The sequence below is a fragment of the Corvus kubaryi genome, unplaced genomic scaffold, assembly GCF_017639235.1.
Source record: "Corvus kubaryi isolate FWS band 111438036 unplaced genomic scaffold, C.kubaryi_AGA036_p1.0 37385, whole genome shotgun sequence".
In the NCBI taxonomy this organism is placed as follows: Eukaryota; Metazoa; Chordata; class Aves; order Passeriformes; family Corvidae; genus Corvus; species Corvus kubaryi.
In genome coordinates, this window is record NW_024581127.1 from 32,296,886 (window position 1) to 32,319,036 (window position 22,151).

The window sequence follows — 22,151 nt, forward strand, 5'->3', positions numbered from 1 at the left end:
AACTGCTAATGAGGTAATCTGATGATATCATGCATTGGGCTCAGCCATGTGTTATGAGAAAGAGGTGAGGGAACTGCTGAGTAAAGGTCTTTGTGGTCATAAAGAAGCCCTGCTTCTGGCCTTAGGTGCAATTCATTCAGCTTAAGGGCAAACCTCCTCATGACTGCAGCAGGGCTAAGTTTTCATGCTGCAAGTTTATTTTTCTGACCAGTCATGAGCCTTGACCACAGCCTTATCTCCAGAGGGAATCCTGATTCAACACAGCTATAGGTAAATGCTCAAGGGCAAAAGTTTAACATCTGGTTGAACAAGGGATATACAGCCTGGACAGATCCATCCCAGATCCAAGATCTCTATTTTTCTCTGCTTCTGTTCACCAAAACATTGTGTTTCTTCCTAAGCAGGATGAATGAGTTGTACTAGTGATACAGAACTGTCACAAAGGTAGGAAAGCCTTTACACTGCTCCTGCCTACTCTCGTCGTAATAATTTCACCCAGCAGACAAAAACTTCACAAAAAGCTTTTTCACACTTTTCTTCAAATGACATGAAGCCGGAGTTGCACAAAGCCAAGGCACAGAGCTGGTGACACAGGTGCTGCTGGCAGGAGGTCCCAGGCACCAGCTGAGCAACTCTTGTGGCACTGTTTTGAAGAAAATATGCTGTCTCATTTGTTTTCACCTCCCTCTGCTAAGACTAAACGGTTTCGTTTTCTAAGGCACCAAGGCTCCCTGGCTCCTACTGACTTCAGCTGGAACAACATCTGTGTCTCACTTCTGGGGCCATGGTTTCACTTCCTCAAGGTAGAAAACTGACTTCAGGCACCTGAATATGCAGACTCTTTCCTTAGTCTCTCTTCCACTGAAAATATCAGACCATAACTCCTTAGTGATCTTTCCTTCCCGTAAGTTGCACCAAGTTAACCTGGACATTAATCACATTAATATTTGTTCCCTTGAGTGCACAGCTCTAAGACAGAGAATTGATCATGTGCTAAAACCCCAGCACAATGGCCTGGCCAGAGGACCCAGGCAAATGTTACAGACATTTGGTGTGACATGGATTTAATCACAGTGAACACACACATCTCCTCAGCTAACTTGATTTCCCCTTGGAAATGACTGCACTGTTTATCCAGATACCAGGATCTGCTTGGAGACACTGTGGGTGGCTGGCTCTGTGGGGTGCCAACACTGCTGACCATCACCTTTTTCCTGTTGTTTGTAACTCGTAGCAGAAATCCAGACCCTGTGAGCTCCCAGGCACCAGGCAGCTGCACACAGACATAGCTCCCCTCATTTCTTTAATCATACAGAATAGTTCCTCCCATGCTGCACTGTCAATAGAGTATGAGTTTCAATGTGATCTCATCAAGTCCCTCTGCTAAATATTGCTCCCAGAAAAACCACCCCCACCTCCCCCAAGAGCAAACTGAAGATGCCATTAGCGTAATCAAAGCTGCAACCAGCAGCCCACTGTGGCTTAGGGCCTTGTCACATTAAGCAACACAAAGCAGACAGATTAGGTGCTGTGTTTAAATACAAGGAGGTATATACGAATAAAGAAAATCATTAGTAGCCAAGGCAACTAATTGTGATGGAACTTTTTGTTCATAACAAATACCAAAATAAGCTAAAGAAGTGAAGAGACAAAAAAAAACCCCAAACAACCACCCAGCCACAAAGGACACTGTTTAGTAAAAATATTCCTTTAATGGTACTCGAAGTGTCACATTTCAACCTCCACACAGAAACACAAGGAAATTGAAGGACATATGGACAGCCACACTGTTCATGACAAGGGCCCAGACAGCAGTGGTAGGACAGACACACAGACACAGAGGCTGTGTATCCACCTCATTCCCTGATCGCCACTGTCCTGGCTCCTACCTGTTCCTTGATAAGGGGGATTCATCTCCATAGAAAATAATTTTCATTAACAGAATTAACAGAGCAAAGCAAGGACGTATGCCCTGTCCCCTTAGCCCTCTTAGCAGTCTTTTGTCCTCTCCTCTCCTCTCCTCTCCTCTCCTCTTTCTTCCAAGCATTTTTCCCTTGAACCCATGCAGATTTGCACACAAGCACCCCTTCTAGTGAATTGTGCAGGTCTCCTATCATTCCATGAAGAATCACTTCCCATTGATTTTTCCCTGTTTCCCGTGTTCCTCACCTGATGGTCCCCATTCTTTCATGGGAAGAGGGTGATGAGTCAAGTGCTGTTATTTACTTTTTTTTATAGCAAATTCTCTGCACATTCAGACGTTTTAACCACTCTTTGAGAACATGTGGGTGTAAATAGGAATTACACAAGGTTGCTGTAAAGGAGGCTATAGTGCAGATCACACAGAGACACAAAACCATCAGCAAGGTGCAGGCATGATATGTCAGCTCTGATTCAGAGCAAGGTGCCAAATGGCACTGTGATGCAAAGGATGATTTGCACCTCTGAATGGGTCCTGCTTCTGCACAATTAATATCTAAAATGAGATATAAATGCTTAGGAGAGTTGAGTGAAAGGCTTGTGGTACTGGGGACGAGATCCGTTCAGAAACCCAGGGATCTCTGACAAACTTGTGGCTCATTGTTGTTACTCTGTGAGGTCTCTTGAGTCTCTTAAGTTTGAGCGTCAAAGGAGCCAGAAACCCAGTTCCATGTGATATTAGGCAAGTGCTTATGTCTGGTTTTTCTACTGCCAGTCCCATACGTGCCCCAGAACAACACTGAGTCACAGAAACACAGAATATGCCAAGTTGGAAAGGACCCACAAGGATCATCAAGTCCAACTCCTGACCCTGCACAGGACAGCCCCAAGAGTCACAGCTTGTGGCTGAGTGTTGTTCAAATGCTTCTTGAGCTCTGTCAGGCTTGGTGCTGTGACCACTGCCCTGGGGAGCCTGTTCCAGTGCCCAGCCATCCTCTGGATGAAGAACATTTTCCTAATATCCAGCCTAAACCTGCCCTGACACAGCTTCAGGCCATTCCCTCAAGTCGTGTCACTGTCACCAGAGAGAAGAGATCAGTGTCTGCCCCTCCTCTTCCCCTCATGAGGAAGTTGAAACTGCAATGAGGTCTCCCCTCAGTCTCCTCCAGGCAGAACAGACCAAATGTCCTCAGCTGCTCTTCATAAGGCTTCACCTCTGGGCTCTTCACCATCTTTGTTACCCTGCTGTGGACGCTCTTTAATAAGCTTAATGTCCTTTTTATACTGTGGTGCCCAAAACCTCACACAAGGGTGTGGCCATCATTCAAGGTGAGGCCATCCCAGTGCAGAGCAGAGTGGGACAATCCCCTCCCTTTCCCAGCTGGTGATGCTGTGCCTGATGCCCCCAGGACAGGGTTGTCCCTCCTGGCTGCCAGGGCACTGCTGACTCCTATTCAACTTTCCACTGACCAGGACCCTCAGGTCCTTCCCAGAGCTGCTTTCCAGCCTGTCATTCCCCAGTCTGTCTGTACATCCAGGGATGCTCCATCCCAGATGCAGAATCCAGCACTTGCTCTTGTTGAACTTCATGTTTGGTGATTGCCCATCTCTCTGATTTGTTGAGGTTTCTCTATTAAACAGGAAAAAAATACCCAGAAATTCTGTTCTTCATTTCTCTCAGAGGTCACTTGTCTCAACCTTTTCTCTTCTCCTCAACAGATTGAAAACTCTGCTGCTGCCCAAGAAGGGGATCTGATATGAAACAGTAGTGAGCAATGTGAATTTTCAATAGTAGTGAGCAATGTGAATGCTTGAAGCATTCAAGCATTCAGTTTTTTTCACCTGCCTTAAAATATCTGCTGCCAGACCCAGACACAATCACAGCTGAGAGTACAAGGCTTCTTCAAAAGGAAAAATAACACAGGGAATATCACCCCTGTTTGCAACTATCTGAAAAGGGTTGTTTTCCAGTGGGAAAAAGGGGTAGGAACCATTTAAAAGAAGATTGTTCCATCAATTATTATTGCCCTGAGACTTGATTCTCTCAGACCCCAACCCAAGCTTTCACTGACCTCTCCCTGCCTTCCCACATAATAATTCCTATTATTCCTACACTCCTTCTGCTCTGAACATGTATTCCTTCAAATTTGCTGTGGAGACCTGTACACAGTGTCTTCAGACAGTATTTCACCAGTGTTTTAAGTCATAGGGTTTGCATTTGGCTATGGTGAATCAATCCACTCTTCTGACTAACATCTTATCATGTGTTTGCCTTTCCATGGCCACATCAAATCGTTGACTTGTTGCCCAGCTTTACTTGTCAGAGCCTTTTTCCCCTCATCAGGCACTCTTACTGTCTAATTCTTTGATTTCTTACTCCTTTCTTTACTCCCACTTTTTCTCCTTAAAATCCATACTGTATCTATAAATGCAGCTCCAAAGGTGAACCTGAAGCAAACCAGCCATGCTCAAAGAAAGTGCATTTCTATATTTAGCAGCAAACATTTAGTTGTGCTGCCGCAGAGTCTTTTTGAAGAGCTGCACCTTCAAAGAGGTCTTCACAGAGCCACTGAGCCAGAAAGTACTGAAGGGGTGTTGTCTACAACTCAGCGTTGTCAAGCTTATAATTCTTAAGCTTATAGCCGGAGGCAGAGCACAGGGACATTTGCATGGTTATATCTGTTTCTTTTCCTCCTAGAAATTGAAAAGAAGGAACACAGGGTGAAAAATTAATGCCAGAGCTAAAAAAAAAAACCCCAGTGCCTGCCTGTAATAGCACTCTCTCTCACTCCCATATATATTTTTTAAATAAGCACCAAGACACATTTCATGTCCATTGCCAGGACTGGTAGCTTTTAACACCCTTCTGAGTCTTTTTTTCCCCAAATAGATGTGAATATCTATATCCACCCTACTTACAGCAATATAACCACGTTCAATTGCATTCTGCTTACTTAAAACTGCCCCTGACTCTTCTACTGGCGAGACCAGACTTTATAATCACTCCTGGCTGATCTCATGGAAAGTGCCACATGAGCCCAGCCAAACCCTCCCAGGAGAGACTGTAGATGTTGGAAGAAGTTTCCTTGACACAGGCACTGTACAAACAGGGTTATAAACCCTGTCCTTCACAATTTATTAATTTTAGTATGGTTTGTTGATTTTTATCAGCATCCACGGGGTGTTCTTTTTGAAGATACCTTGTCTGATATGAGTCCATGAAATTCTGGGTTTGCTATTCTGCAGAATGTTAACAGGGCGGTTCTAAACCAATTTTAAAAACATGACAGCTTCAGCACACTGCACATTGAATAAGATGGAGGAGGAAAGTGGGAATTATGAATATCGTTAATTCTGGAGAAATTCATAATGTAGAAGTTTTACCAGGTGGTTTTAATGTAGATAAACATTTGTATGCTGCCAATTATTTGCATAGTGGTTGTATGCGTCAGACACAAAAAGCATAAACAGACTGTCTAAATCCTCTGAAACTTAAATCATTTTATATTTACTAGTTAACAGCTAGTTAAAGAGAATGAAAAAAATTATATTTTCAAGTAAACAGTCTCTGAGATTTTTCATAAAGATAAGCATTCGGTTTTTAAGTATCATATATATTTTCTTTTTCCTAACTTTACTCCCTATTCAATATTTGTACCATTTTTACTTCCCTTTCAATTAACACCCCAAATGTGGCTGGATGTGAGCAGAATAAAAATATCTGTACACTTCCCATATCCCAGTGAAGCGTCACCTTTGACTAAGTGGCCATTGATGTCAATGAGACCTTTGCCTGGATTTGTTTCACAGCTGGCAAGGCACTCCACAGGCTTTGCAGGAAAATAACACTGCAACTACATAGCCAGGACTATTGGCTCAAACACCCCTTTCCCAAGAAAAAGAGTGTTTCCCTGGATGTAAGAGCTTTGAGGAGATTTCAGAGTTTTCTGACCAGTTTTTAGCTTTTGCCATACTTAAGGTGAGGAACGTACCAGTCTTGATTGTTGAGAGGTCTTCCAGCAGGAGAATGGTGTATTTGGGGGACACATGCTAGCAAACCAGCTCAGATATGCCAGTATTCCAGCCTATTTCCAGTTGCTTGTCACAGGTGATGAATCATTCCAGTGGCAATGGAGAATAGGCTGTGCCAGCAGAGTGAGTTGTATGGTATCCACTTTAGAGAAGTCCTGCTAGTACCCAGCTGTTTTTCATTTTCCCATCCTGTTTTACATATAAGTCAAAGGGTAGAGAAGGCACAACGAAATTTCCCTGTTGTCATATGGATGATTTGTGGCTCTTTCATCTTAAAACCTACACTTGATCCCTAAAACAAAGAGAATATTAAGCTTGATGAGCCAATGCTCTAAGCTGGCCTGTGTTGTTGTGCAAAGATAGGAATCTGCTGGTATTTTCAAATGCAGAAACATCTGCGGAAGTGGGTGGAAGTGCTTTGGGTGCACAGATAATTATTGGGATTGTTACATGATAGATGAGGTTATTTTCTCAGTTCTGTGTATGAGTTCATAATGAGTCTAACCCCCTGAAGTGATGTGACATCCAACCACTGCAAGAAAAAGGAAAGACCACTGCTACCTGACTGTCAGACAGAAGATTCAATGGCCTTTTCACTCCAGAGAGGAAAACAAGAATTGTGTATTCAATATTAATTTCTTTTTCCCTGCCCTGTAAAGGATAAGGATCAACACCACCACATTCCTGTTTATGAGATAAAGTAGGTGCTGGATAGGATTTAGGAGCCTGTGATTCCAGTGTGTTGCTCTTCAAATCATTCCATAAACACTTCAACTACAAAGACGGTTTCTTTTGCTTTATTTCAATACTTTTTTTTTTTTTTGAAAGCTGAATTTCATATATTTTAAAAAGTAATTTGAAAAGAATATAAAATATTTTAATTGATTTGCTGTTCAATGGAAGGACACACATATAACAGTGTTCTTCAAATCCATTACAAGTGAGGAAAAAAAAGGGAGAATTTTCTCCCCATCATAGATCAACATTTTGAGTTCATTGTCCTTGACTTTGTCAAAATGCTTTTTATCTCCTGTTACCTTACTTTTATGCTTGGAATGAGACCATATTTCTGAAATTCAAGTAGATAAAGTTATTGAGTATAGCCAGTGTGAGTGGAGAGCATAATAGAAAACTATAAAAGTAGAAAATCTGCTTATATGAGTTATGTCACTGCTCCCCTCATATCCTCCACCCCTTTTGGAGGACGGCACCAGCTCCAGATTATATCACACTGCTGAATGTACTCGAGCCCACTCATGGTTATAAAGGTGCTTGTTCTCCTCCATCTTGTGTTACTGACATGTTGAGCTGGCATATTTCTGGCATATTCTATGTCCTATGATTCCTTGGAATTTAGGAATAGGATTGAGTCCTGGCATGTTGATAAAGTGTCCACCAGTTTCACAGAAAAATTCAATTAAATTGACATCCGTTGCACCAAGTTTCATAATCAACTCCGGCTCCTCTACAGTAGTTCCAGGTCAATAGTGCTATAAGAAATTGCTTTAGAACACCAAAAAAACCCTGTTGCAGCAGAACTCCCACATGTTCTTGGCTTGGAACCCATGCCCTCTATTGCCATTTTCCCATTTAAGTTACATAATTTTGATGAGGAACCAGTTACATGTCATAATGTTCTGGTTTAACCCCAGCTGGCAACTCATCCCCTCACAGCTGATCCCTCACTCCCCCACAGCGAGATGGAGGAGAGAATCAGGAGGGTAAAAGTGAGAAAACTCGTGGGTTGAGGTAAATACAGTTTAATAGGTAAAGTAAAAGCCTCATGTACAAGCAAAGCAAAATAAGTAATTAATTCACCACTTCCCTTGGGCAGGCAGGTGTTCAGCCATCCCCAGGAAAGCCAGACTCCATCACACCTAACAGGGACGGGGGAAGACAAATGTGATCATCCTGAACATCCCTCCCTCCCATTACCTTTTTCTTATTGAAAGCAGATTGCTGGGTGGTGGCTACCAATGTCTAATGTGGGACTTGGAAATACTATCCATGCATTTTTTCACAGATATTATTACAATTCTTCAGGGGACTATTTGTCAAGGTTGTCCATAGTTATACCAGTCTGTAGCCTCTGGGAAGTGTTTTCCACATGCCTTGTAAATCATAAGCATTTTTCAGTTATTTCAGGAGAGAAATCTTTCAGATTTGAAAATCCCTCGTAAGTTTCTTCCCATAAAAGATACACAACATCAATGTTTTATCCAATAGAGTGGATCAGGGATCCTGGTGAAATTCTGGCTTTGTCAGGGTGATTGTCACTGAATCTTGGCTTTTTTCCACCTCTTTGAAAAAAGTAGAGAAACTCAAAGAGACAACTCATCTATGACTGATTGTGGTTCAGATCTGCCTTCACACAAGGTAGCAGATAGAAAGAGAAGGTTTAAGTCACTTTCAGCATTATCTCTTGTCTCTTAAGATCCAGAAGAACAAGAGGTTCATGCTTTCTCCCATTGGTTATAAATAACTCCGTGAAATTTAGCAGATCAGAGATATATTTGAAGGTTAAAGTCACTATGCATTCAGGTCCTTGAATGTACAGTTCCCAGATTGTTTTGCATTAAGGTTCCACCAGGACACCCATAACTAGAAAATTGCTTCCCCACTTTGGAAATGGTGTGCTCAGAGTTAACTAAAGGCCACATATAAGGATTTTAGGTATGTATACTCCTAAAACTTAAATTCTCGTCCTGTTTATATTCAGATATGAATAAATCATATATTTCTTAGAAAATAAGTCCTACATGGGAGCACAATCTTTCTCTTTAAATCTGTGAGTGTCCTTTTAGATCAGAGGAAAATCTGCTACAGAAAAGTTTGCTTGAACCCTCATGGCTCAAAAGCTCTTGCTTGGTATGCACCTCATGCACAGAATTTCCTTCTGCTGAGAAGTGCGTGGCGCACAGGCTGTATCTGGTTTTAAATAGTTTGATATCACTTGCATTGTTCAAAAAAGATTTTATGACATGTCCTTTTGCTCTGGTGATGATTTGTTGCTCTCTTGTGTTTCATTAAGCTATTATTTGTAAAGTGTTTTGTGATGCATTGCATGAAAGCTGCAATCTAAGCAATTTTATGTGCTGGAGTGACAATTCAGGTATCAACAGCCAAGGATTAATGATGCTAATTATTCAAAACAATTGTTTCTTTCTTTAAGTACTTTGTTTAGAGGGAGGGGTAAATTAAAATGCGTGGATGTTGTGTGTAAGAGGTGTAAGCACTTCTGCAGATGGAAGATAAAAGAGGAAATCGAAGAACATGAAAAATAGCTCAGAATAATATATATTGGAATATGACTCCTATATGTCATGTAAATTACTCAATAAAATAGGACTGTGCAAGCTACAGAGCAAAACTAATAACACATCCAATAATCCATTTGCCAAATACGTAAAAAAGTGTAAAAAATGCATCCTTTATCACCTTACTTCTGACTCTAAACTGCAGCAGGTTTGCTGAAGTGGACTGTGCTATCCTAAGATTTTCAGATGGAGGCACATGTCTACTGAACCCAGATCTTCACAGAGCAATCTGTTGAAGAAGTATTAGCCCAGTGAAGAAAACATAGTTACTGGTTTAAAAATATCCCGGACGTTTCCTGTCTCTGGGACAGGGACAGGCTCTCCAGGATCAACAGTACATTTTAATCCACAATCCTAGATACTCATTGTGTTTTCTTCTTCACAGCAGCATGGTAGCTCCATGTTAAGTAAAATCTATAATAACTGCCAGTATTAAGTGCTACTCAAATATAAGGTGAAATATCGTTTATTTTTCTACTTCTGCTTTGCTTTGGGGTAAAGGATGCTCCAGCCCCAATGTGCTGGTTTTTATCCTTGATGGTAGGATTCAGTTTCTATGAAATCACCTTTTTGTAGAGAATATGATTTTTTAATTTTTATTAATAATGGATTTATTAGATTGTTACCTAAAAGTGCAGGTTCTCTTATTTCATCCAGAAGAGTGCACATCTAGCTACAGAAACTTGACAGAGCAAATCACCTCCACTTACCACATGAGAAACAATTTACAAGATGAGGACTAAAACAAGCAGCCACCAAGCAGCACAGGAATCTCTTTTCACTGATGTACATGCTTGTTTCCCTGTGATTTCCCCCAAGAATCTAGGTACTCACCAGCTTTATGACAGATGAGATCATGCACGTTTCAGTACAGAAAGAGAGTACACAAGAGAAAACTTTTTTCACTGTGAGGGCAGTATGGAAGGCAACAGGAACAGGCTGTCTGAAAATGTTGTGCAGTCTTCATCCCTAGAGATATTCAGAACCAAATCAGACACAGTCCTGGACATCCTGATCCACTTCAGCAGAGGAGTTAGAGGAGATCTCAAGAGGTTCTTCTTCATTTCAGACATTCTGTGATTCTATGAAATAACACTTGAAGGATTCCAGTCATTACTGACCTGAATTGAGTGATGGGTTGTGGGGTGCCCAGGATTCCACACCTCAGAGATTTATGTTATTGGATGTTGTGATTTAACCTCAGTGGTCAGCTGAGCACCACACAGACACTCACTCAGTGCTCTGCTCAGTGCAATGGGGGACAGAATTGAAAGGGCAAATGTGCAAGGACTGGTGGGTTGAGATAAATTCAGGAAAATACAACCAAAACCTGAAGAATAGTGCATATTTTTTAAAGTTTCAGATGGTGTGTTTGTAGGATTCCAATGTCTAGCACTTTAAAAATACTCCCCAGGAAAATTACCTTTTTTTTTCACTTTTTTTCATCCTGGAATGAGTTCTACATGTGTTGCTTCTTTACATGAGAAAGCAAGGATAGATCCCAACCTAAACTACCATCTACCTTGTTGCTGAAACTTCCCATTCCCCTGCAGTGGAGTTTTACCTGTGATGATCTTATTCAAGGCAGATGAATCCACTCTATATCAGGCTACAGGACAATAATCTTTCAGAATCGAGTGCAAGTCCCCACTCCTGCTTGTGTTTACCTCACCAAGGTCCTCTGCAGAAGGGAAATGTTTACACGGAGGATCCCAGTTGCACTGGCTGCTGTACTATGTCCTGTACTGCCACTAGGATTAGCAAGTGGAGAAAACATGAAGCACTTTCTCTGTTAGACTGCAGCTTTAGAAAGCCAAAAGCTGTGTAAGTGAAGTGCCTTCTCCTTGTGGTTTTATTTATTGCCTGTGTTAAGCAGATTTGGGGAGACAGCTTGGGGAGTAAGCACAAACTCTTTCTGTATTACCCTACTTCACTCATAGCTTTTCTGTCTCCTGCAAGTTCCCTAGGCAGTGTCTGATACACCAAGAGATTTTTCTTTACTGATGAGACTGCAGCTAAGAACATCAACCTGCAAGAAATGTCAATCTTCTTTACATAAGAAAATGCCTTCAGCAAAGACACGTATGTTTCCATACAGTGGGACTTCCAGTTTCACCTGTTTACCCCCTGCTTCCCAAGCATGCACAAGAGACTCTGTATTTCTGCGCTGTCATGAGAATGATTTATTCACATTGTTCATTGGAGACTAAATCCTAGACAAAACTGAACGTGTGGAGATGACAAATCCAGTGAGAACACAAAGTGAAGCCCCTGTTTCCTTTCTGTAGGCTTCTCATGGGAAAAGAAGATGCTGCTCCATAAGGTAATGAATCCAAAGCGTGACCTCTGTGTCTGTGAAGTTCCACTTTTCTTGTCTCCTGCTAGGGTGGAAAAAAATACAAGTTGAGCTGAGGGATACACAGAGGTCTGACACTGATGGTTAACTGCCTGCCTTGCTCTCCCCAGCAGCTGTGGGCTCAGCTTGGATATCTCTGAAGCACTGCTGCCTTTTGGAAACCAAGGTAAGTCATAGCTTGTGGGTGCAGGGCCGTAGACCAAAGCATGACCTGGTTACTAATAAAATCAGGTAATTATTCTCTGATGGTTAGTGTGTATTCATTATAAAGTGTATCTAATGCAAATGATTCAAATGTTTTTAATTGTGTTCTCTCCTCCCTATGCACACTTAACTCCCATTGACAGGGAGATGAGAACAGACCCCCTCCTCTTTCACTCATTAGCGAGTGTTACAAGGATTATTCTGGTCGGGGAAGGTTTCTGGTGCTCTGCAATGATGTGTCTGACTCATCCCCTATTGTAGCAAGTAGGGAAGGTTATTTCTGCAGTGTTAATATGGAAAAGCATGTGGAAAATGTAATACTTCAAAGAGGTGCCTTCTGTGGGAAGTCATTGCTAATTAGGTTGTACGTGGGTGTCATCTGGGTCCCAGTAAACTATAGGTCATGCCAGTATTTGAATCCTCTGAAGATGTTAGCGTAATTAGAGGGAAATAATTAGCATTTCACCTTTCATTTGGAAATTATGAGTAACTGTTTACTAACCTTTTTAATGATTTTCAGGTTTTCTAGAATTGCTAACTTCCTTGCTGCTTTCAAAGCTGTTTGCCTAATGACAACCTGAGGGCATGTGGAAATCTTATTGACTATCACAAAGGGTCTCCATTGCTCTGAGCCAGACAATTACTGTCATCATATCTTTATGCTGAAATACAGTCTTTATCCACCTGAGATCTGAACCATATTGTGCTAAGTTCTGCATCTCAATACAGAAAGACAGGTGCGCTGTCTAACCTAAGCAAAAATTGGGAAAGAAATCAGGACTTTTAACTGTTTTGCAGAGAGTCACTTCACACGATGAAGCAGATTCAGGACTAGAGAACTGAAGCTATCAGACTGACAACACTGTTCCTCCCAGCCAGTGGGATAGTAAAGACTATCTTACTCTCTTGCCAGTGGGTTGTAGAGAGAGGAATCCCAGGATGCCACACGACTTCTTTTGATGGAGATACCCAGTCCACACAGACATGGTGAGTACAGCAGGAGACAGGTGTCTCTAAACTCTAAACCAGATAACTTAAATACTAATTACAGTGTAGTCATAACTCCACCCCCTGGGACTCTGGAATCATCTCATGCTGAACTCCTTGATGCTATTCAATCAAATGCTGTTTCAGGTATGTGCCCAGAGCCACAGTCACACTTTTGATTGATACAAGTCCTACCCATATTATGAAGCTTTTCAGTTCCTGCTGTTGGCGGGTGGTGTGCAATATGAACCAACCTCATCAGAGCTGTCCTCTGAGTCTGCTACTCTCTTGCAGAGTTTCTGTCCCTTTGCTTGTGGTATGGACATTGCCGTCTTGTGATCAGCTGTGGAATGCAACTTTGGAATCAAAATTCCCTGAATTTGGCAGCTTCAGGCTTCCTCTGGGAGGAATACAGAATCAGATCATTTTCATGGAATAACAAAGTACTTTTTAGCCCTGCACCCAAATGAACAGAATTTTAGCCTCCAAGAACATCTGCCAAGCCATGCAAGGAGTCCATCCATGATCCAGACAAGAGTCCAGGACTCACTGCTCTCTCTGATAGACCCTTGAATAACAATTCCATTAGAGGCAGGGGACAGAGCCGCCCCACATTTAAAACAGGGTTTTTATAACACAACGGAGACTATCTTAACATACCCCAGGGTAAGGATCTGGAGCTCCTGAAGCTCCAAGGCATGGCTGTGTTGCTGGGATGCAAGCATTGTGAACCAATCTAGCAGCCCTCTTGCATCCTAAGGAGACAGAGAGTTTTATATTCTGATTTGATGTGTAAAGCTGACAGACACTCAAGCAGGAATACTTGTCCCAAAGTAGGATGTGAATGTCATTCTGCAAGAAAATGGTACTACTCTGACCATGCTCTATCATGGCTTTCCTCTTCTCAGCTACAGGCAGGAAAAGTACATCATCCTCAGGTGTCATATTTCCATTAGAAACACAGCCTGGTTCCCAAAAGCCTTTGATAAAGTGGTGTTGAGTAGGACAGAATGAAGCCTTGGTATTTTTGATTGCCTGATGACTTCACTGCCCTTCTGGCTGACTGTGGGCTGCCCTCTTTGGGGCACTCCAAGGCAATTTGCTGTACAGCGTTTCAGCTGGTGCCAGCCAGCAGGACCAGACAAGCCTCCAGTGGCAGTGAGGGACCTGCAGCCATCTCCTGTCCAATGCTCTCTGGAAGTACCAAGGACCATATGTTGTTCCTGGCAGGTGCAACCAGCAAGACTGAACGAAGAATCTGGCAGTGCCCTGCCCTCCCTGAAGCACCACAGAAATCGGAGGAGTTGCCAGCCATTGACAGGCAGGAGATTCAGCCCAGAGCCATCTGTCCACACTCACTTTCGGCTACTGCTGCTGATGATGCCCAGCAAGTTCCCACGAGCCTGTAGAATGAACTGCTCTTGACCTTGCAGAAAAAAGCTGGTGCTGAGAGGGAAATGTGACAAGAAGCCTGGAACTTTCAGCTTTCAAAAAGAGATAGGGATGTGAGAGAAAATTAAGGAGAAGAGGAAGAACAGCCTGACCACCTACCTTGCTGGAACAGAGATGTGTCACCATATGTGCATGCGGCAGGGCCTCAGGGGTACTGTGCTTGGAATAGACACAGCATCTTCATCCAAAAAATTAATAATAGTGGTGCAGATAAAGACTGTGGTATAATTACTCACATTAAAAGCTCAGCAGAGAAGGCAAGTACTGAAGGTGACATGACACGTTCTGCTGGCCTACTTGGTTTAAACATGATTTTCCCTAAAACATGTCATTGGACTTCACAGCAATGTGCACAAACACGTGTACACCACAGGCTGGGATAATGCTGAAGGAAGTTTGCAGGATATGCTGGGGAGCAGCAGGCAGTTCCCATACACTACATCCCCCTTGAAAATAAATGCATGGAGGCAAGGGGACATCTCAGCAGTGCAAAACCCTGACTTCCACATCAGCTTGGTGATGCAACTCCAAATACAGACTTGAGAGAGCAGGAGTTTCAAAGGGGTGAGGAAAAGTGAAAGATAGAAATTTACATGTGCTCCATAATGACAAGACAAAGCAAATCACCCCCAAACACCAGAGAAGCAGCCAGTGACTGGAACCATTCCCAGAGATGGCGCAGCCCAGGCCAGCTCCATGGAGCCATCTTCTTTCTCTCTACTCTGTTTCTGTGTATTTGTGAGGAAACCTCTGAACCATATGGGAGCAGGAGGGGGACACTGGGATCAAACTGGCTGTAATTGTTGCCCAGGGACACTAGATGGAGAAACACCTTTAGGGATAGAGAGTAGGTGAGGGGCAGTGTCACCATTCTTACAGGAAAAAACACAGGGAGTAAAGTGCCCTCCGCTCACTGTTATTGATGCTGTTGGCTTTAAGTTTTGCTTAAAAGCTTTCTGTTTTCGGATCCCATTACAGCTCTATGCAGGCCATTAGTTAATTAAGTTATTCCACCAGAGTCTGTCAAAGCTTGGATCTGTTATTACTGCCAGCTCTCTCAGGTTTCCCCTCCCCTCTCTCCCCTTCACCCCTCACCACTGGCAGATTTGGAAAATACAATAAAAAGCAAGATCCTGAGTAGATTAAAGAAGTTATTTTATCCTTGATGAGGCTCAGCCAACACATCTTGCCTGTGCTAAGTACATCAGACCACTATTTCCACACAACTGTGCAACACACAGCTTTCAAAAAACTTACCAAAAACATAATCAGAAGTCCTTGACAATTTTTGTCCCCCCAGGCATGCTTCTGCCTCCTCATGACAAACCTCCTAGCAGTAGGAGTTTACTTGTAACAAGAGAAAACCTTGATATGAAGCAGCCAGCCCATCTCTGCATTGTAACCACAAAGCACTGACACTGTCCAAGACACACAGAGGAAGAAACAAATTGGCAAAGCCAAAAAATTACTACCCCCACCTCTGTTTGCCTCACCTTGTGTGCCAACACCAATAGTTTTGGCTGGGAAACAACCTCCTATGGAACCCACAAATTCTTGCTTGAGCTCTGGGGTGTCTCATGGCATCTGAGCTGACACAGCTCAGAGTAACTCCAAAAGTAGAAATGATGGACCTACAGAACACAGCTTTTTAACATAATGTCCTGCCAGTGTGGCTGCCGAGACCTTTATCATATTTTCTTCAATGTCTTCTGTTGTTGCACCAGCCTGGCTCTACACTTCATTTCTGTACATCACACTGCCCAGCCCTGTATCTGTTTGATGGCACTAACCTGGTAATTGCTGATGCTATAGACTGATTGTCTCAGTGACAGCCTGTTAATTAAAATCAAGGCGTACAGGAGAGTTCTGTGTATGAGTAGGTATCTGTATATAAAACATGGAGATGATACCAGTGGCCTCTGAAGACTCTCTGGATGCAGCTCTCAAAAGAAGGGATATGAAGTGGTCTGATGCACTTGTTGCTGTGTGGAAAAGTGTGATGGGCTGAGTTTCAAGGCTTGAACAAAGAAATCAGGACTGCTTATCATCGTGCACTGCACTCAAACAATTGTTTTTATGGAGAGTCCTATGCAGAGGGTTATGAGTGTCTTAGAACAAGACCAAGTTACTTCGATCAATTAGCAATTGTTACTATAGAGAAGAGTCAATGAGAACGATGAATCTTGTATTTGACACAGGCAAAATTTGACTCTTAGTGTCACAGGCTTGAGAGTGATCACAACATCCTCCCAGTTCTGGAATAATCCATACAGCTGTTCACCTTGCTCCTGCTAACTGCAGATTTTACAGCTGATAAACCCGTGCTGCTGTGCTTTTCACTTGCAGCAGGCTGCTTGTTCTTCAACAGAAAGGGAATGGTACAGTCATCACCAGGTGATCCAGGTCTCATTTTATCCAGTGCAAAAGCAGAAGCCAAAGGCTGTTCAGAAAAGGGAAGAAGCAAACTGCTTTTGACAAGGGACAGCGTTCTGTATTCAGACTTCTTATCAGAACATGTAACAATTTTGGAATTTGCTTCTTCCATTTTCTAAGCGTGTATTTTTGACCTCACTGTATAAATTAGCTATCCTTTTTCCATTCTTAATGTCTGTATGGCAAGCCATAGGCAGCAAGGGTGCGGGATAATCCAGAATTTTCCCCTTACTGGATGCAAGTCAGGGTCTTTGTCATCAAATACCACCATCGAATCCAAGGTGGGGAGGCTTTATCAGTTAATTGACCTTAAAACCTCAAGAAAGCAGTAACTTGTGGCTGTAGAGTAGTTCCTCCCAAGGCAGAAAAATTACTGTGTGTGGGTGTGTTTGAGCAGGAGGAGAAAGGTGGGAATGTCAAGAGGATAAGCAACAATTTTCTTGCTTTTCTCACAGCCAATAAGTTTTTTATTATCAGATATCAGGACTATGTCAAGTAGACAGAATTACAGACATGCCACTGAAGAAGGTCTGAACTTAACTGAAAACATAGACAAGGGAATGAAAGTTGAAAGCGGCAACAGGGACTCTAAATCCTGCATTAACATCTGTATTAAAACTCAGTTCAGGATCCCATAGGAACCTAAAATTCCTCAAGAGTTGACCATGAAGCTGACAGCAGCCATTGCTGCAGTCATAAATGGTTAACTGAGCTTATGTTACCTTGCATTTAAAGAACTAGTGAAAAGCAAACCAGTTTGGAAGTAATCCTTAAATAAAGTTATTGCAGTGCTTTAGACAGATTCTTCTTATATGAAACTACAGAGACTTCTCATCATCTTTCTTGTTGGAAAAAAGGGGCAAAATGCAGGAGGTCATGCATTCTTTTTCTGTGCCCTAAGACAGCATATGGTCTGCCTAAAATAACATCAGACAGACTTGCAAGAGGGAAAAGCCTGAAAAGCAAATACTAAAACTCTGAAACCTGTAGGCTTAAAATTAAGCACTGCATTCACTTCACAGACACCAGATCTTAGAGCTGCCAGAGCTGAATGGTATGGAGTGCCTGGACATAAGCAAAAGCACTATAACTTGTGATGCTTTGCACCTTCTGTGGTTGCCAGCTTAAATGGCAAAGGTAAAAGGCTAAGAACCAGGCAGGAGTGCCTCATCAAGACACTTGTCTTACAGAACTGAAAGAAAACATGTCTAGAAAGAGGCAACTGGATGGAATTTCGACCAAAGGACTGGACTTGTAGCAAGAGAAAGTATAAGAAGAAACATCCAAGTCCCAACACCCCAAAAAGACAGCAGCTTGCTCCCAGCAGTTTAGGAGCGATTCAGGACCTCTCAATATCCAAGCTGAGTATTTCCTTTCCCTGTTAATTTGGTCCTCTTTGCACTGCTCTGAGTACAATCCATTGGCCTTGTGGCACTGGCACAACAATGAAGCTGCAGATGTGAGGAGATCCACCCACATGGCCACGCCAGCAGTCACAGTTGGGCGCATTCTGGTTCACTGTGGTCCTATATGAGATTGGGCACAAGCCCTGTGGATCATTTCTTCTGCCCCTACACAGAAAGGCCAAGTGTATTTCTGGTCCTGTAAGGTGGTGGTATGATTCGTTCTTCAGTGGATCAAAATGACAAACTTGACTGAGTAGGAAATACTCAAGTTCTGTTTCTCACTCTGCCAGGATAACAACTCAGCCTCTGTGCCTCTATTACTCTTTCCAATTTTTGTCAACTTCAAATGTTACTCTTCTGGAGCAGGAGCTGTTTTTCAAGACAGTACCACTGGTGCAATCTGCTGCTCACCAGCTCCCACCGTGTCCCCTTTCCTCCCTGAGGGCAACCACATCTCTCTCCCAGTACCTTCCCATTTATGTCCTGATGCCACCCTTTGACTATGCTGGTACAGCAAAGGGGGAATGATGAAGCTGGGCTGCGCCAAAGCATCTCCTCCCCTGTTCCTTCAGTTGTTGCTTGGTGTTTGGCACATTTTCACAGTGAAACCCCAGAAACAGCTGGGGGGATAAGGCACTGGTGACCCAAATGGTCAGGGTCCAGGAGGGGCAGAAGGAAGAGAGATGGCTGGGGAGTTCTGCTGCATGGCTGTAACCGTGCTCCCACTGTGTCTGCAGTGCCTGGTCCCAAGGCCAGGCTGAACTCTAATCTGGGACTTCTTCTGGTTATTAATGTGGAGTGATGGGCTGTGACAGATAATAAGCCCATGAGCACACTGATGCTCAGCATGCAAAACCCCTCTCTGTGAGACAGGTTTTCTCAGGCCACTGTGAAAAGCCTGACTGATCTGAGAGTGCTCTGACGCTGCCCCAGCCAACCTGACCCCAAATGCTCATGAAACAAGCACCAAGTGCCCTATTTTGCATTGCCTGTAACATCCCAAAACAGTGTCTGACTTCTCAATTAGTCCAAGAGAGGACTGCAAACTTGAAATCCAAACTGATGGACTGTGAAATCCATATCACATTGTCACCCAGAGCACACTTTCCCTGCTCTGCACTGAGCTATAAATAGACTTTCATTATTAGCAAGCAGACAAAGGCAGCCTGAAAGATGTTCCATGCTGACACTACTCCTGGCTTATGGATTTTTTGTTTTCACCTTGGTATAGGAGTGAAGATGGGGACAAGCAGGGAGGGGCTGATCAACAGCAACAGTGCTGAAATCACTTCTTCCCCTAACCAGGATTTTTTCTGGGTCTTTGCTTTGGGTTTTGCTTGTGGTTTGTTTTTTTTTTTGTTTTGTTTTTTCAACAGTCTCTCCCCTGGAGCCAAGAGTCTCAGAATACATTACCCAGTACTAGAGAATGCATTACACCCACCTCCTCTCTTAGGTCATCTATCTAAGCTCCTGAAATCTGACTACCAACTCCCAAAAAATGTAGTCATTAAGCCCCTCATGTTTTCTTTCTCCAAGTTTTATTTGTTTAAAAGAAGAAAATAAGGAAGTTGATCTTTGCTTTAACAATTTCAATGTTTTACAGGAGCTATTAACTTGGAAAAAATGGAAGGGACTTGAATTTTCTGGGAGGAGGCTATCCCTGACATGTCTGTCTCTATTACAAATTCCATCTTTATGAAGAAAGAACTTGTATGTGCCTCTCTGAAAAAAAAAACCAAATCCACTACAAAAGTGTCTAATCACAACCACTGGTGAGACACAGAAGCTGTGACCCTGAGGCATAAACCTGAAGATTTGTGTTCTTTAACCACAAGACATAGACACCCTTAGTGCACCTTTTTTTCCATGGTTCTTCATTCTTTCACAAAAAATAAATTCACATTATTAGCTGAGATGAGGCAAATGGTTTACTTTTTCCTGCTCATTCATACTCTCAGTACCAGCTCTACCCTTCCCATGCACTGGCCCCCTCTGACACGCAGCAGCTCAATTTCTGCTTGGTTCCTTGGCATTTACAACAAGGTCAATTAAACAAGACATTGTCTGCCCATTATTTGTACAGTGGGAGTTTATTCCTGGACTAACAGAAGTGAAGCAGCTTGGTAGAAAATCCAGGAGGGTTTACTTTTGGCTCACAGCAGACTGAAGTTCTGAGATAACTGGTCATGTTCATTTGCTCTGCAAGCTGCTCTTTTGTATCTCAGCTTTCTTTGAAAATGAAGCAAACCCCCAAATGCCCATAACCCTTGCATGCTGTGCCTGTGAAGAAAATCTCACTCACAGGGCTGTGTCTGAGGGTGTTGTTCCATTATTCTTTCTTTCCCAGAGCAGAGAAGTTCACATCTTCCCAGTCCCCTTTTGAGCCCTGCTGGCCTTTTCTTCTCCATGATGGATTTCAACTCCACAGCTTCTGCTGAGCTGCTAAAATGGTTTCTGAGGCTTTGCTGGAAATTGGTTCTTTGGGCAACAGGAACAGAGGAGTGTGTTAAAGCCAAATCACTGTAATTAGCCTACCTGTATAAAATGACCAAGGTTTTAAAAGTTTTGGGTTCAGTGATTCAGTTTAATGTATGCCCCACAGTGGTAGCATTGTAAAGGGACAGGACATTGCAGCTTGGGAGCATGGACATGTAATTTTGACACTGAAGGAGCTGGAAAGAAAATGATAGGTATTACTAGAGCCACAGCCCTAAACAGGCTTGGAACAACAGCTTTGAGAGAAGTAACCCATCCAGTCACTTTCAGGTAGTCCTGCCTGAGTGGTTAATAACCACGTAGTCAAAATAATTCTGATTCTTCCTGCCACAGCGATGCGGGGCTCACACATCTGTGGGAGACACCTTCTGTGGGGTGCCTCAGTGAGCAGTGCAGGGAAATGCAGCTAAGATTCTATTATACATTTATTCAAATGTCTACCCACAAAATCTAAATTCAAAGAGCATGACAAAACTCAGCAGTATACCATTGAAACCTGCATTTCATTTTTGCTTTTTTTTGGTTTATTATTTGTGGTTTTTCTATGCTACTATTCCAGCTTTTCCACATGTGATGAAAATAAGTTTCCTAGTTTCTGAAGGTGTACAAAGCCATGACCAACCATAATAGCTTTCATTTGCCTAAACCTTTTTAAGAAAAACTGAAGTCTAATTACAGTTCATGTGATGCAAAGACACTTTGAAACTCTATAGCACACACTTGCTGTGTAATGAAATTAGTATCAGGACAATCAGGAATATTACCAGAATAACAGATGCTCCTGAGTCATAATAACAGCTGTAAAAAAGGGAAGATACTGGATGTTTTAAATCTATTAAGTGCTTTTGCTTTGTGTATTGACACAGGTAATGAGTCCTACAGAAAGAAAGCTACACTTGAAAGCCTTTAACACTAAAAGCTTAATTTAGTGTACAATGAATAATACAGGGAGCCCATTCATGGGTCGATCAGAATGGGATGAGAGAGCACCAAAGGAGCAGACAGATCATGTTAATAGGAAGCTTGAAACTTATTTAAAAATCTATAGTGTAGTTAAAATTAGAACACAGATTGGAACTTGGCATTCTGTTGCTCAGGAAATTGGTAATGGGATACTAAAGCCTTGCACTTCTCTCTGTCTGGGGCTGGTTGGAAGAGGACAAAGGCGATGACAGCCGCAATGTCGTTTACCACAGGGAGTCATTAAAGAAAGTACTAACATAAAGAAATCAGCCTTTTCCAGCTATTCACAGTGTGGTGTGTGCTGTATTCATCTATTAGTCCAAGTGTAGAAAAATATGGGTCAAAATATAGAAGCAGATGTTATTATCTTCTTCATGATATTTCAAGGATCGATGATAGTTTTGACTCTTGTTCTTTTTCTTTAGAGGTGAATTCATGAATTCCATTCAGCCCTCTGTGGCCAGTGGTTTCATCTGGATTGGATACACCATTGAGACTTCTGGGTTAAAGAGCTTTTGGCCAGGCATGATGGTGCCCAGTGTCCCTACCAATCAGAGATAAAGGTCGGGGGGGGGGGGGGGGGGG

At 42.6% G+C, this 22,151-nt stretch overlaps 1 long non-coding RNA gene across 1 annotated transcript; it reads right to left on the reverse strand.

Moving 5' to 3' along the window:
• Positions 1-3,319: 3,319 nt before the first annotated feature.
• LOC121668547 lies at positions 3,320-9,470 on the reverse strand. The gene is made up of 3 exons (XR_006017441.1): positions 9,434-9,470; positions 4,783-4,786; positions 3,320-3,405 (listed from the first exon to the last, which is right to left on the reverse strand). It is a non-coding gene; the product is annotated as an uncharacterized LOC121668547 (long non-coding RNA).
• Between the last annotated feature and the right edge of the window lie 12,681 nt (positions 9,471-22,151).